General features: G+C 33.6%; 1 protein-coding gene across 1 annotated transcript in view; it reads right to left on the reverse strand.

Moving 5' to 3' along the window:
* Positions 1-14,161, reverse strand: part of UNC5C (unc-5 netrin receptor C) — a 387,317-nt gene that overhangs the window by 335,021 nt on the left and 38,135 nt on the right. The window lies entirely within an intron of this gene.

Consider the following 14,161-nt stretch of genomic DNA (forward strand, 5'->3'; position numbering starts at 1 on the left):
CCAACTCAAGTCATCTTCATTTTTAAATTATGAATCTAGTGGAAATCTCTGTCATATGCAGCAACAACATAAAGGGCCAAAAATAAGAAGCTTTAATGTAAGGATTTATCAAAGTTCAAATGCATGACAAAGGATCCAGATTACAGGCAACACTCTGTAATCTGGAGAAATTAGAAAATTATTCAGGGACATAATATTAATAGCAAGACTTTTCATTTGTATAGGACTTTGTCCTTTCCAAGGTGTCATACATACATTACCCCATTTATATTGCACATAGGAGCAATTCAATAAATGTTAGTTAAAGAAATTTTTTAAATGGAAAACTACTACAAGAAAACTGAAAATCCAAGGCCTGGGATATTACACTATTCTGGAGAAAAACAGTATTGGCCATTCTATACATAAATTAGTTTGCATAAATCCTTACTTATCAACTTAGCAGAGTGGCCTCCTCTGTTGCCTGTGTATGCACACTACTTACATGCTTTAGCTTTCCCCAATTTTCAACGGAGACATTTAGTGAGCCTCAGAAATTAGGATTTAACCAAATGTGTCTAACGGTCTTTTTCTTTTCTCTTTCAAACTAGTGAATAACCCAGATGGGCCAAGAAAAGGTATATTAGTATCAGATAAGAAATTAAAAGTATTAACTATTTCAAACTGTACCATATCTGAATATTGTGGTGTGTTAAAATACCTGAAGAATATAGAACTAGAAATAATTATAGGTTGTTTTTATTTTAATTAGGAAACTATAAACTGCACATTTTCAGCCCATTTGTAAGGTTTAACCTAAAATATTTTCAAGTTTGCTACTAACAAAAGAATCACTTTTAGCCCACTATAGGTTTAAAATAGAGACATTATTCATATCCAGGATAACTCTAATTTGATCAAGTGGCATAAACACTGGGCACTAAGTGACAATAGCACTGAAAACAAGTATAACAAGAAATATATATTTATATATTTTTTGAAATACAAACCCATACTGATATATGTAATGTAAGGCATTTATGAGAGATTATATTCATTAATTCTATGCTTATTCCATGAACTCTGTATTGTTAATGAGCTTTAAGAAAGACCCTTGTTTATTCAACAGTGATTCACCTGGGGTATATTTTAGTGAACACTCTAGGCCATGCTGGATCCTGGATCCCACACTCGTGTGGAAATCATTAACGGTTTAATCATTAAGGGGTGTAAACAAATTGTAAGGCTTAATGTAGTAAGTGTAAACTCATGGTACAAAAGGCACACAGGAAACACAAATAATAATTAATATTCTCCACACACTAATTAATCACTCAGGCATTTGATTCACTTATTATTTAAAGATAGGTATTTATGAACAATATAATTTAATGATATTAAGGAAAATTTAGAAGGTACAGCAAAGAAAAAGCATAATACAGAAAGTACTTTAATCTTACATGTTTTTCCCCAGTCTTTCTAAAAATATGCATTTTATTTTCACCTACATTTTTATTTACTCCCTCATAGGCATTTTCAGATAATCTCACATAATTTTATGATAACCTTTTAAGTAGCTACATAATATTTCATTCAGTGATCAGATAAATCATAATCATAGAATAAGGCTAAAACCACAATCTTTCAATCTCACGGACCTGGGTTTAGATTTTGTAATTGCTCCACTATCACTTAACTGGACTGTTTTCTTCTCTATAAAATGGGAATGATAATATATACCTTTCAGGCTTCTCAAACATCAGAGACTATTAATTTTTGAAGCACCTACCGCAGATGCTGAAACTCAGTAAAGAACTAAGAAACAGCAGCTATTACTTATTATTATTCCCTGAATGTTGTAGAATTAGATTACAATATTTTAAATAATTATTCCTTTTAGATTGTTTTATTGAGGAACATGCATAATTTTGCCTATCATTTTTATAATCACTGAATTTCTTATTTTCTAACCTCAAATCAGAAATATATTATAGTAGTTATTTTGGCAAAAAGAAAGATCATTCAGGGAGTCATAAGGGAAGAAGGACAAGAGTAGCTGTACTTAAAATACAACATTCCTCCCTGACTAGTTGACAAGTATTACATAAGAAAAGCATTCTATCTTCTCTAAAGATACCAAATGATACTATCTGTCAAAGTGCTCTAAAAATTTAAATGTGTACACAATTGTTAGCTAATACTATCATTTAATTGTAGCATTTTTTTCTCCACAGATTGGTTGTAGCTCAAATTTTGAGTCAATCTCTACATATTTGGAATTTTAAAAATCTGTGAAAAAATCTGTTACATAATTTTATTTCTTCCAAAATATTTTCTGATTGGGAAATACAATTTTTTCTGGGGGTCATGTATCATTATAACCAAGTTCATATTTTACATTTAAATATTTTATTTCAGAGTTGATTTATGTGAAGTGACATGTAACACTTCATGAAAACTCAGGTGGGGCGAGACACAGAGAAATGCTACTTTAACTGCTGATACTTTTCTATCTTTTACTGCCATAAATCTGTTGTCCTTTTCAAATGAAAAAAAGCACTTCTCTATGCTTAGCGAAGAAAAAACAAGCAAGTTTACAGCATTCTGTATTGGTAAAGTGTTTTGCTAGTAAAACCTCTTTCCCCTCATGGAAATGGAGCAAAAGGTTAAGTTTATCAACTACAAGGTGAAATGCACTCAAGTGAGGAAAATATTTTCAGACATACAGTTTCAAAACGTACTTCTTATTCTAGGTCAAATCCCATTCATTATGTTATTTCCAAGTTGAAAAAGCACAAATTCCAGTGATTCTCAGAGTTCAAGGTGGGAGGAATATTCTGGATGTAATGGGTGGAGGTTAAAAAGTCAGCTTGATACCCTTAGGCAACTGAGGATCTGGTCAGTGTCCCTTTCAGGAATGTTTTGAAGGCCAACAAACCACTCTACTGCTGTTTTCCCTTTATAAATGATTCCCACAGGCTATGGAGAAAGGCTGGATGTGGCTTTCAGCTTTCTTGTGGTTACCTGAGTGTTCTCAGGTCCTGCTTCTGCACAAGTAGCCCACATTTCTGTGGGAAACCCCAGTGATCTCAGGGAGGGTGGCAAGGGCAAGTGGCAGGACAGCTCTCTTCCCCTAGAAACCTCACTCCTGTGCACTGTTCATGCAATCAATGAGGAAGGCAAAGTCAACAGACAGCATTCATATAACAGATTCACTTAACTACTGACACTGATCTGGGCCAGGGAAGTGAAGCTGTGGGGAGATGGAGGGAGGAGCACAGCAGTTAATCACAGGAAACCTAAAGGCCTGTAAGTCTTGTAAAGAGGCTAAACGCACTCCATATGCCCCCTCTCCTCATTCACGGACATTTGCCTAAGCCATTACGGTGAGTTTACAGTGATGTCCAGTTAGAAGCTGGTATGTGTGTGCACATATGGAAGGTGAAGACGCTGGGGAGGAAAAAGTAGGAGTGAAAGGACAGTCATTCACTGTGATTAACATGACCAGACAGGGCTGTGTTTCAGAAAGGTTAACTGGCTACCTCCTAGGCCATTAAGTGCAGACCCGCATGTCAGAAAACAGAAGGCACATGAGGGAGAATCCCTCCATCCTCCGAACACTGAATACACCTTTAGTGTCTGACTCATTAGTAGCTAAAGTACTTTAAAGGCAGTCTGTAAAGCCAGTTGACATGGAGACAATATAAATGATATAAAATTTGGAGGTTTATTTTGTTTTTGGAGCAGCCAATCCTTTAACCCCTAGTTCACAGAGTGCTGTAATATTTTCTTTTTAATAGAAAATTAATTTCCATTATGGTTTCATTCTTAGCACTTTGTTATGCTGCAAAGAATATTAGGCTCTCCAGTTTCAAAGGAGTCAAAAGCCTCTACAAGCCTCATCCTACCCATTCAATGTCCTCCCAGACAATAAATTTCATGAGGACCAGGGACTATAAGTGTTTTGCTTACCATGACAGCCCCACTACTTATAGCACAATAAATGGCCTACATTAAGTCCTAAATAAATAAGCTGGTTAATGAATAGATGATTTCCCAAGAAACTATGTCTATCATAGCCACATTAGTGTTTTTTTCCTAACTTTTTATACTTATTTCATTGGTCATGTTTCTATGGGTTACTTTTGATTTGCCATAGAAATAATAAAATGAGTACCCTTGATCCAGGGCTCCTCCGCTGGATAAACAACAACTTGCTCTTATTTTGATTAAGGAGAACCATTATATGTTTTTCCTCAAGCTATTAGTCTTCTAGGAACATGCTGTAATTTATAAGCTCTATCAAAACTTTCTCTTTAATGAAATGAATAGGAAATTAATGCAGTCAGGCAGAAAGCTCTTTTAGCTAATAGTTTTTAGCACTTTCTTCTTTGAAATACTAGAGAGTAATTTTCATTTACTGGTTATTTAAGGAGGGAAAATTCAGTCCTATTGATATCACCTTGATTGGGTTTACATACAAGTATGGTATATTCTTTCCCTTGGGCAAGCCATGTGCCATAACATGGAGACATAAATTTTCCAGCGTTCTAATATTAATAGCTATTACAAATAGAACTACATGACCATTAGTGAACTCCCAGAATAATGCTGTTTCCTATGTGCTAATAAGTATTTGCAGAATTTAGGTAATTTGGGTTAGAGATAAAAAACCTTATTCACAGACACTAAAAGAGATGTGATTCTAATTCTGCCTTGACACAGAGGGACAAATTAATGTACTTATTTTACTTCTTAGAAAGTGCTTTGTGTTTGAAATACTGAAATAGATAGTACAATTAGATTTTCCTTCTTAAAGATATATATACAGCTAGTCCTCTGCTCTGTAATGTGCCTGTGCCCTTTAAAAGAAGGACCAGCTCGAGGCAAATTTCACTGGCTCAGCACTGTTAGGATCAGATCATTATATAGGGCTTTTATTGTCAGCAACCATTCTATAAATATGGTATTTACATATAATTTTACTATTTAATTAAGACAAGTTGAAAGGAGTTTGCTTTCTAAGAAGTCTAACCATCTCCACTTGCAACATATTTTTTGTTACTGGTTAGCTTAATGAACCCTTTCATAGCTGAAATGTCATTTCCAGCCTGTCAAATATTAGTGTTATTACTGATACATACTAAAGACTGTAAAAATCTCAATCACTGTTGTTAAATTAATAAATTCTTTGACTCTTGTTAATACATATATATCTGAAATAAAATAATTTTGAAGTGAAATCGCTTTTAAAATACCACCCTATAACTTGTACAAATATTAAAAAGGCAAATCAGAATCCTAGGAACATGAGTAGGACACAGGATTCTTTTGTCTATTACAGTTCCTTTTTCAGGATTCAGCTTTGAGGCAGTTTTGAATTTCACATCTGATACCACCTTTGACAATATTCTCACAGTGATGAATGACTTCTTCCATATAAAACAGTTTTTGAAATATATGTACGTTTAACAAAGCTCCTTTCCTCTTATGTTGGAAATGCTGAAATGTTTATTTCTTGATTGGAAGCCTGTGGTGATGCAGCCACACACAAACCCTACTGTAAGAGGAAAGAGGAGATTTATTTCCTTCAGTTTATAAAAAATGTCAAGTAAATATTACAAATTAATCCTACTCTTATTTTGACAAATTAGGGTTCTAAGAATTGGTCTTTTTTTTAATTCAAAAACTGTGGTTCATTAGTTTGAAGAATACTCATATTTTCAAATTCTTGCCATGGTGGTATATTCAAACTTCATCACTAATTTTGACACAAGTTAATGAGCACTTACACTTGATCTTTTACTGACAAATACAATTTTTCCTAGTTTGTTTGATTGTTTTATTACAGTGGATTTGATTCAGCCCTGATCACCTAGTAAAAATGGGATCAGAAACTCTGCTAAAAATGTAACAAAAATAATTTTCACATAAACATGTTTTTGACTTATACATAATTGCAAACTGTTACATGACATAATTACAGAACATAACTACATGATGACCTCTAATGTTCAGCACAGGCTTCACTGCCTGTGGACAGCACTCAGTATATACCTGTTACCATTTTTAGCATTATTAACAATGGAAGTAGACATTTTCATTACATTGAATGCTTAATAGAATCGTCCCCCATAGCTTCCTTTTAGGGTAAAACATAAATTTCAGTCCAGATTATTTTGAATATTGTAGTGTTATGAAATGTTACCACCAGAATCTTTAAAATTTCCACCCTGCCAAGACTCCACACATCTCCTATCCCAGGTTTTTCAAATGATGTTATGCTGGATTCTAACTAGTTTTACCTTTCCTCCTTCTTCATAAAAAAATTCATTTGACCTTTATTAATATTGCCAAAATGTATTCCATATCTTAACTTCCTATTGAGGAAAAAAGTTTAATTCATATGTCTTCCATTATCTTCAAATTTGTAATTATTGGACACTACATCTAACTTTTCTTTCTGAACATTAATAGGTTGACATTCATTTAGATTCTTATTGTAATTTATTGTCTGCTAGAGTGATTTGACATAATTCTTCTCTTAATGCAATAAATTCAGTTTCTTTTTTTTCTCAGTGTTTGGCTGCCATCAGGACACAAACCTTCTGAAAGTTATTGCAGAACAGAAGCCAAATGAAATAAAAACTTCAGCAAATTTATTAAGAGGCACTAAAATAATAGAATAGAAGCCATATGATTTATGTGCTTTTTATTTTATTTCTGCTCTTTTCACTTGCAGAATATGCAAAACCATCTAGCCAACTCTTAAAAAGCATAAAATAGCACGCCCCGCCCCCAGTCCTCTAAATTCTTTACTGTTGTTTGACACTGAACACTGCTTGTATCCTCTCCAATTTCATTTTGCTTATACTCAGTGGAAATTTTTCACTAGTATCCTTATGTAACTTTAGTTTCCGACCTATGGCATTTTCTTCTCTTTCACCTCAGCCCCTAATTATCACTTCATATCAACCTAAGAGGAACTTCAAATTAACGTTAATCAATCACTGTTATCTACTATCAGTAAGAATCCTGAAATTTTATTTCCTACAGGTTTTACGATATATGATTTTATCTTAATCCCATTCACAATATACAGTAAAGCCAAGACATTTGTTCTTGAAATCCCACTGACATTTTCTATGAAATAATGAACATTCAGTGTATGGTAATGTAAGATGGCACTTCCGGTTCTCAGATCCTGGAAAAAGTTCTCCATTTTTCTCTGCCTTTCTATACTAGGGCTTCTTCCCCTTTCTTACTGCAAACAGAATTCCCCTCTGAGCAAATTTCCCCACCACTCATTTCTAAATATAGCACAAAATAAACTGAAAATTTTAAGCATTTCTTTAACCTCCTGTCTTTAAATCCCCAGTTGTCCCTTTCGGGCACCTCTCATTTCCTCCTGACCCCATGTCTGCGGCAAATATATATAAAGGACATACACATTTGTTATATGAATCACATCTTTGTGAACCCAACTTCTTAGTAGTACTCCTGAAAAAACTAGCATGAATCATAATCACAACCATGGTATTGAATAATTTAGGGAGTATTTCATTACTGATTTCCCCTATTATTTGAAGATAAGTAGAAAAAATGTTTTTAATGGGAGAAAAACACACACTACTTCGTCTACACACACAGTATCAAAATCAAGCTGTGGTTTCAAAAGAGATGCTGACACATAGGGAATGAAAAGTTAACCCTTATGGCAAAATTTTTAAAAAATGTATTTTGCAAAGATATATATGCATATATGTATGCAATACACTCACGTGAATCATTGACTAATGTCTGCTTCATGATGTCATATATTTCAGTTTACATTTGGGGGTGGTCTGTTTTATAATTTTGACGATCTTTTCTTATGATATTTAATTTTTATTTTTTTTACAATTATTTTCAACAAAGGATTTCTATATTTTTTGAATTATTCAAATTCAAGCAGTCTAAAGCTCAGGGGCTTAGCTTATTTATCCAAATATTCCTGATATTCTCCTTAAAAAAATGAAAATAACAATGCTAGATATGGCAGGGACTCAAAGAGAAAAATCAACAAATATTCACTTCTCAATTTTGAAATTTTGCTCCCTGCTTCAATGAGTCCATTACTAGAATTTGATTTTAATTATTTGTTAACAGAGAACAATTTATCACTATTTATCGATTAAGAACAGTAGCAAATGAACAACTTAAGGCCCCCAAAGTGTTACCACCCTGGTACAGGTCAACAGAACTAGGCAAACAAGAGGCCAATTCAAGAGTTCCTGCCCAATTTCCTTCCACAACCAGGTCTTTATGAGCAAGCAGTCATGGAAAAGATCCTAGAAAAATAAACTGTGGAAACATTTCAGCAGCTTAATTGAGATTTTGCAAGGCTCTCAAAGCCTGCATTGTTACAGCCCACTCTCATCAAAGACCACGATTCAGCTTTAGAAATGGTGCTATTCAAACCCTGCTGTATTAGCCATATATCTTAGGAATTTACTTCCTAATTATGCAGTATGCCTTATAAACACTTTTTTTTTTCCTGTCATTGGGTGACATAATATTTTAAGCGGGTAAAGCAAATTGGTTTGATCATTATTATGAAAAGTTCCTCCTCAACACGTCAAATTTAGGTTATGGGAGCACATTGTGTTTGTGTTCTAGAAATTTTAATGATATCCAAATGAATTTATCACTTACTATGCTACTGGGGAAAAATATGTGTCTATATAACCTTATATCTAATGGTGAAACTGCTGCCCCTCTAGTTGAAATATAGGGGATGTTGAAAAAGCAACACCATCTTTTCTGCAAGAAGTGAGAAACTATGTCTTCTGCAAAGAGGAAGCATTAAGGTCACAACTCTGATTTTATCTCTTTCTCTGAGGAAATCCAAGAGCAGATTCAAAGAACACAAGACTGAACTCATTTCAAGGGTGAAGAGTCACTCTTAAGGGCTTTCTTTCTTGGGAATGCTAGAGAAGACTAGGCTATGTGCTGACCTGGATCCTTTCTCCTAATAGCTGGCAAAAAGAAGAGGACGAAAATCATGTTTCATTTATTTACTTCATTCATCGAATTTGTATTTTCATTATAAATTCATTGTAATCGCAACAACTAGCTAAATTTATTTTTATGGCCTTCCCAAGAAATATAGACAAAGTAAAAACATTCTATAGTTATATGAAAATAACCAAAAAATAATTTAGAAGCAAAACCATTAGGTACTTGCACGATATTCAACTCTGGGGAACTAACTTCAGAGCAATAATGCTATGAAAGTATTTGTATTTACGATGTTGCTTTCATCTTCCTCAGATTCAGTAATTATCATAAATTACTACATTTGACTGATGCCCAATAGTGCAGCACATTCCAGTCAAAATATGTCACCAAACCATCAACATTGCATGATGTTTTTTGCCCCTAGGTGATAGTGATATTAACCCTAATACTCAGTAGTAATTCATCCTGTCACTCACACATTTGAAAGTTGCTATTTTGAGTGGTCTTTGGTGTAATAACATATTAGGTGTTACTTATATTTTTTTAAAAACCCAGCATGTTGAGTAAAGGCTAATTGGAAAGAAGACCTAACAAAATGACTATGTAGTTGGTCTACACAGATGGTAGATCTGGGGAAAATTAATCAGAAACCATATCATCAATCTGGTTTTTTTTTAAGTTGTACTATATCTATAAGAAGAATGAAATAGAATAAAATGCTTGCTTATGTATATGGCAATGATAATATCCAGGATATATCTCAATTTCTTCCCTTCTTATTGTCTTCTAATGTCTTCATTCTTAGATTCTGAGTGCAAGTATATTAATAAATATAATACAAACAAGGTATGAGTGACATAATAAATGGTATACTTATATAGGTGTGTACACAACACATACATATACACTAAATAAATAGAAATTGCACTCTAACCAATTTTATTTTGAGGTACAGGTTAGGAATTCAATAAAGATGTAAGAGTCCAATAAATGTGTTGCATTTTTCAGTTTTCAAAGTTTTTACTCTCATGAATTTGAGACTATCGAACATACCAGAAAAATAAAGCATGCAATTTCATTTCTTCTCTAATATAATATCATAGTGAGCAAATTAACTGACAGAGACAAAGGACAGTATCATCTATTTAAACTGCCTGAAGAAAATGAGCTAATGATACACCATTAGATAATTAGGATAGATAACTGACAGCTGGTAACTCTGGAGTGACTAAGTTCTTTCTAATGACAGCCAAACAGACCAATCAATGAAATGGCTTAACCCTTCCTCCCTCATTCCAGTTCTGTCCCTTTCCACACCCCCGCTTTGTCCTCTTTAACAATGTTGGATGTCTTCACTTTAAGTATCTTTTTTCTATGTAACCTCTGCAACATTACATTTTCTGTTTTCTACACATTCTTAGTTTCCTTCTCTGATTTTTCTTCTTCCACAGACTTGTAACACTGAGCAGATCCCAAGACCCCTTTCTCTAACCTTGGCTCTTATCTTCTCCTTAGCCTTAAAAAAGCCTCATGCCTCCAGTGGATCTCAATTATCACAATGGTGCTGGTGACTCCAATTCTCTTTGTATAGCCATTTCTCCCTCCCAATATACAGTCGCATGATTCTAGTATGCTGACGTCATTTCCAACTACAGAGCTTTAAAATTCAGAGGCATCATTTTCCCCTATAACTATTTCATCTGTATGAGTTCCTCAGTTTTGTCAGTGGTATCATAATTCTTCCCATCATCTTGTTCAAAAGGCCACAGTCAGCTGTAACTGATACAGGGAACTCCTTTATTTCCCTAGATCAATGTGAAGCCATCAATTAAGTCAAAATATTCAGCATTAATGTTTTCTTCTTAGGATCTCTGAACTTCACCCCTTCCTGTACATTTCCACTACCACCACATTAGTGAAAAATACTCTGTATTAGGATCTCACACTTGGTTTACTAAAAGAACCTCTGAACCGACCAATTTTTCTTCCAGTCTACTTCCACTTGTAACCAACCTTCATATGATTCCACTTTAATCTCCTTATACAACACTGTTTTTATACCATGGAATAGAGTTTAAGAGCAAAGGTTCTGGAATCACACTGCTTGGGAATGCATGCATGCATGCCAGCTCCAACTTTCACTAGGTTACTAATCTTGTCAAATTTACTTGGTATTTTGTTGCCTTATTTCCTACCTGCCACTTCCTGTCGTTGAGAGAAATACATGGGTTAATACAAGAAAGGCAATTAGAAAAGTTCCTAAGACAAGTGTTCAATAAATGATGACTACTTTTATCATTACTATTATCAATTTCCTCATTAAAAACGTTTAACAGCTTACTGTACACAATGTATGAAGTCCAGATCCTTAATCAAGGCTCTGGACAGTCTGGCCCCTGTTAACGGTCCATATTCAATGAATAGTATTTGCTAATATAAATCCTCTGGTCCAGTCAGGGTGAACTAATAAAACATATTGGAAATTATATTTTCGTTCTTGCTGTGACTCTGATGTTTCTCTCTTCACTTAACATTTCTTTTTCTGTCCACCTTTACTACTCTTTCTTCAATGCCCTACTTAAGTCTTCTTTGTTCCTAAAGAGGGTGAACCAGATAAGCATTTCTTGAGGCACAAAGTTTCTAGAAAAAGTGTTCCTCAAACTTGGACAGAGCTGTATGTTATAACCCATCTTGGAGTTTAATAATGCACATTACTTAATTAAATATTAATATTATTGTGTTAATAATAATCTGTGAAGTCCTACCATAAACGGCTTTTATTAAACACAGTGTCCCAAATTTATTTGAAGATGAAACATTTTTTTCCTTCTAGAAACTATTAGAAATCTGGACACTAACATTCAAGAGTCAAGAAAAGAACTGAAAACCTTTAAATTTTTAAACTGTTGTATTCACAGTTTCTCACTATAATTCTAAATTTCAAAAGTGAGTTCAAGTAAATCCTAGAGAATTGAGAATGTGGAAACAATTTTCAATTCAGTAAAAGGGTCAACATATCATATGACACAAAAAGTGTTTAATAACATTTAATTAAGTATACTCCTCACTTATGTTACTATATCAATTAAAAACTTTGGAAGCCCAGAGAAAGATTTTTTAAAAGCTTTCTTTTAGTACCCATAAAAATATCTGCCCACATTTTTCAGTGGAATTATTTTGCTGTATCTGATGGCAGCCAGTCAAAGAAATATAATCCAATGTTTATTATCACTAGAAAAAAATCCATCTTTATTTCTATTATATAAGCTATAAACTGAAGCAAAGAAAGAGATTTAATGAAAATTTGAAGATTGACATCCAGTCTTTTAAATAACTGATTCAACCACTGCTGCTGACTAAAACTGTATATACCCTGTTATTAATTCAATTAAAAAATAATTGCAATTATGTAGACTAAAGACAATTATTAGACAATTAGAGTCGTTAAGAGAAAAACACATTCTTCATAACATAAATTTTTATGAATGTTCATTTAATTTTATTCTCATTAGATTATTATACTTGTTAGACTAGAAGGCCATTTTCATCCAAATAATTATTTGCATAATAGTAACCAAACATGAACAATAGAAATAATATTTAAAAAACTAAGTAAGTATTAATCAGCCACACTGGTGTCTAACTTGTCAGTAGTTTTCTAAATATCTATAATCAGAATATTCCACAAGAAGAGTGTGTTTGCATTTCATGTCTATAATTACAATACTGTGTTAAACAGATTTTGTTTTCCACCTGTGAAATACCTGATTGATTCTTGCAAGACATGAAACACAATTTGAATTCCATCTATATTTTTTGAGGCACAACAAATTGGGGATATACCTAAAATATAATAATATCAGGTTTAAGATATCAACATCAAACATAAAATATCTGCATCTTTCTAAAGGGAAAATCCCCCCCTTTTTTTTTTTGGTTTCCCAAATTCTCCCTGATATGTTTCACTGCAAAAATTTTAACATTGTCAAAAGAAAATTTTATTAGACATATATTCATTAAAAATTAAAATGACCCTACTATCCATCTATAAATACTTTATATTATCAAGTGAATGTTCATCTTTTAAAAGCCAGCTTAAAGTTTTACTTTCCTATTTCATTAAAACAGACCACTAGAGGGCAAGCAACACTCTGATCTCAGTTATAAATAAGTAAATGGACAGAGCTCTTTAAAATAACTAATTATACCTAATGCACATTCTTTCTTTCCTTCTTCGCTTTATTATTTCATTCAACAACTATTTTTTCAGTGCTTATTGTGTGCCAGACACTGGGAATCCAGAATTAAAGCAATCAAATATGGCTCTCTCTATCCTTGGGTCTCTCTCTCTCCATGTACATATATGCATATATATTTGAAAAATGTTTTTAATACATTCCTTCAGTGTTATTTTATCCCTTCACAATTTCTTACTTTTAAAATGTTATCATAAATATAGTGTGTGATAGCAAAATCAGAATTCAGACTTAGCAGACAGGTTGTAGTAGAGAAACTCGGACGTCGCCAATAATGAAAATCAAAGAGCACCTTTTGGTATCAAGCTTACTAATAAATAAAACCAATAGCCCATAGAACATTCTATAACCCTGTACAAAATTTGTACCTCAGCATTTTCCTAAGTTTGTCCCTTATTTTATTAGGTGGTCCAGAGAGATAAATTGATATACAGAGAGAAAAGAGGTTGAGTTATTGTCAGAGATAACTCAAGGTTTCTTCAGGTCCCCATCAGCCAGTGCCCTGAGAAACGGGGGAAATGATTTCATAATTCCTAGTGAATATAATAGGACACTGATACCCTGGACCGGGATACTGGTCCAGAAAAACAGAAAGAAGAGCTGGAAACTCTTTCAGTGACAGAAAAGCTAATGATTTTGTGATTCACTCAAGAGAAACTCCTTACAACCCTTGATAACCGCAAGGCAGACAGTGCCATTGATGACCCTGTCAAATTGGCAGGAGCTAAGAATTCCAGGGTAGAAGCCCAACCCAAATACCGCAAAGGAGAGTTTAGTAATACACACATATTTTTAATTGTGTTCGCATGTGTGTGTTTTCTCTAACAAGAGATTGCTGTTAATTCTTATTCATCTCAGGTTCAGAGCGTTTTCTAACCTCAACACTTTCATGGCACACTAGAGTTCTAGACTATCTCTGCCAAATG

Source organism: Lagenorhynchus albirostris, chromosome 4 (genome assembly GCF_949774975.1).
Source record: "Lagenorhynchus albirostris chromosome 4, mLagAlb1.1, whole genome shotgun sequence".
Lineage (NCBI taxonomy): Eukaryota > Metazoa > Chordata > Mammalia > Artiodactyla > Delphinidae > Lagenorhynchus > Lagenorhynchus albirostris.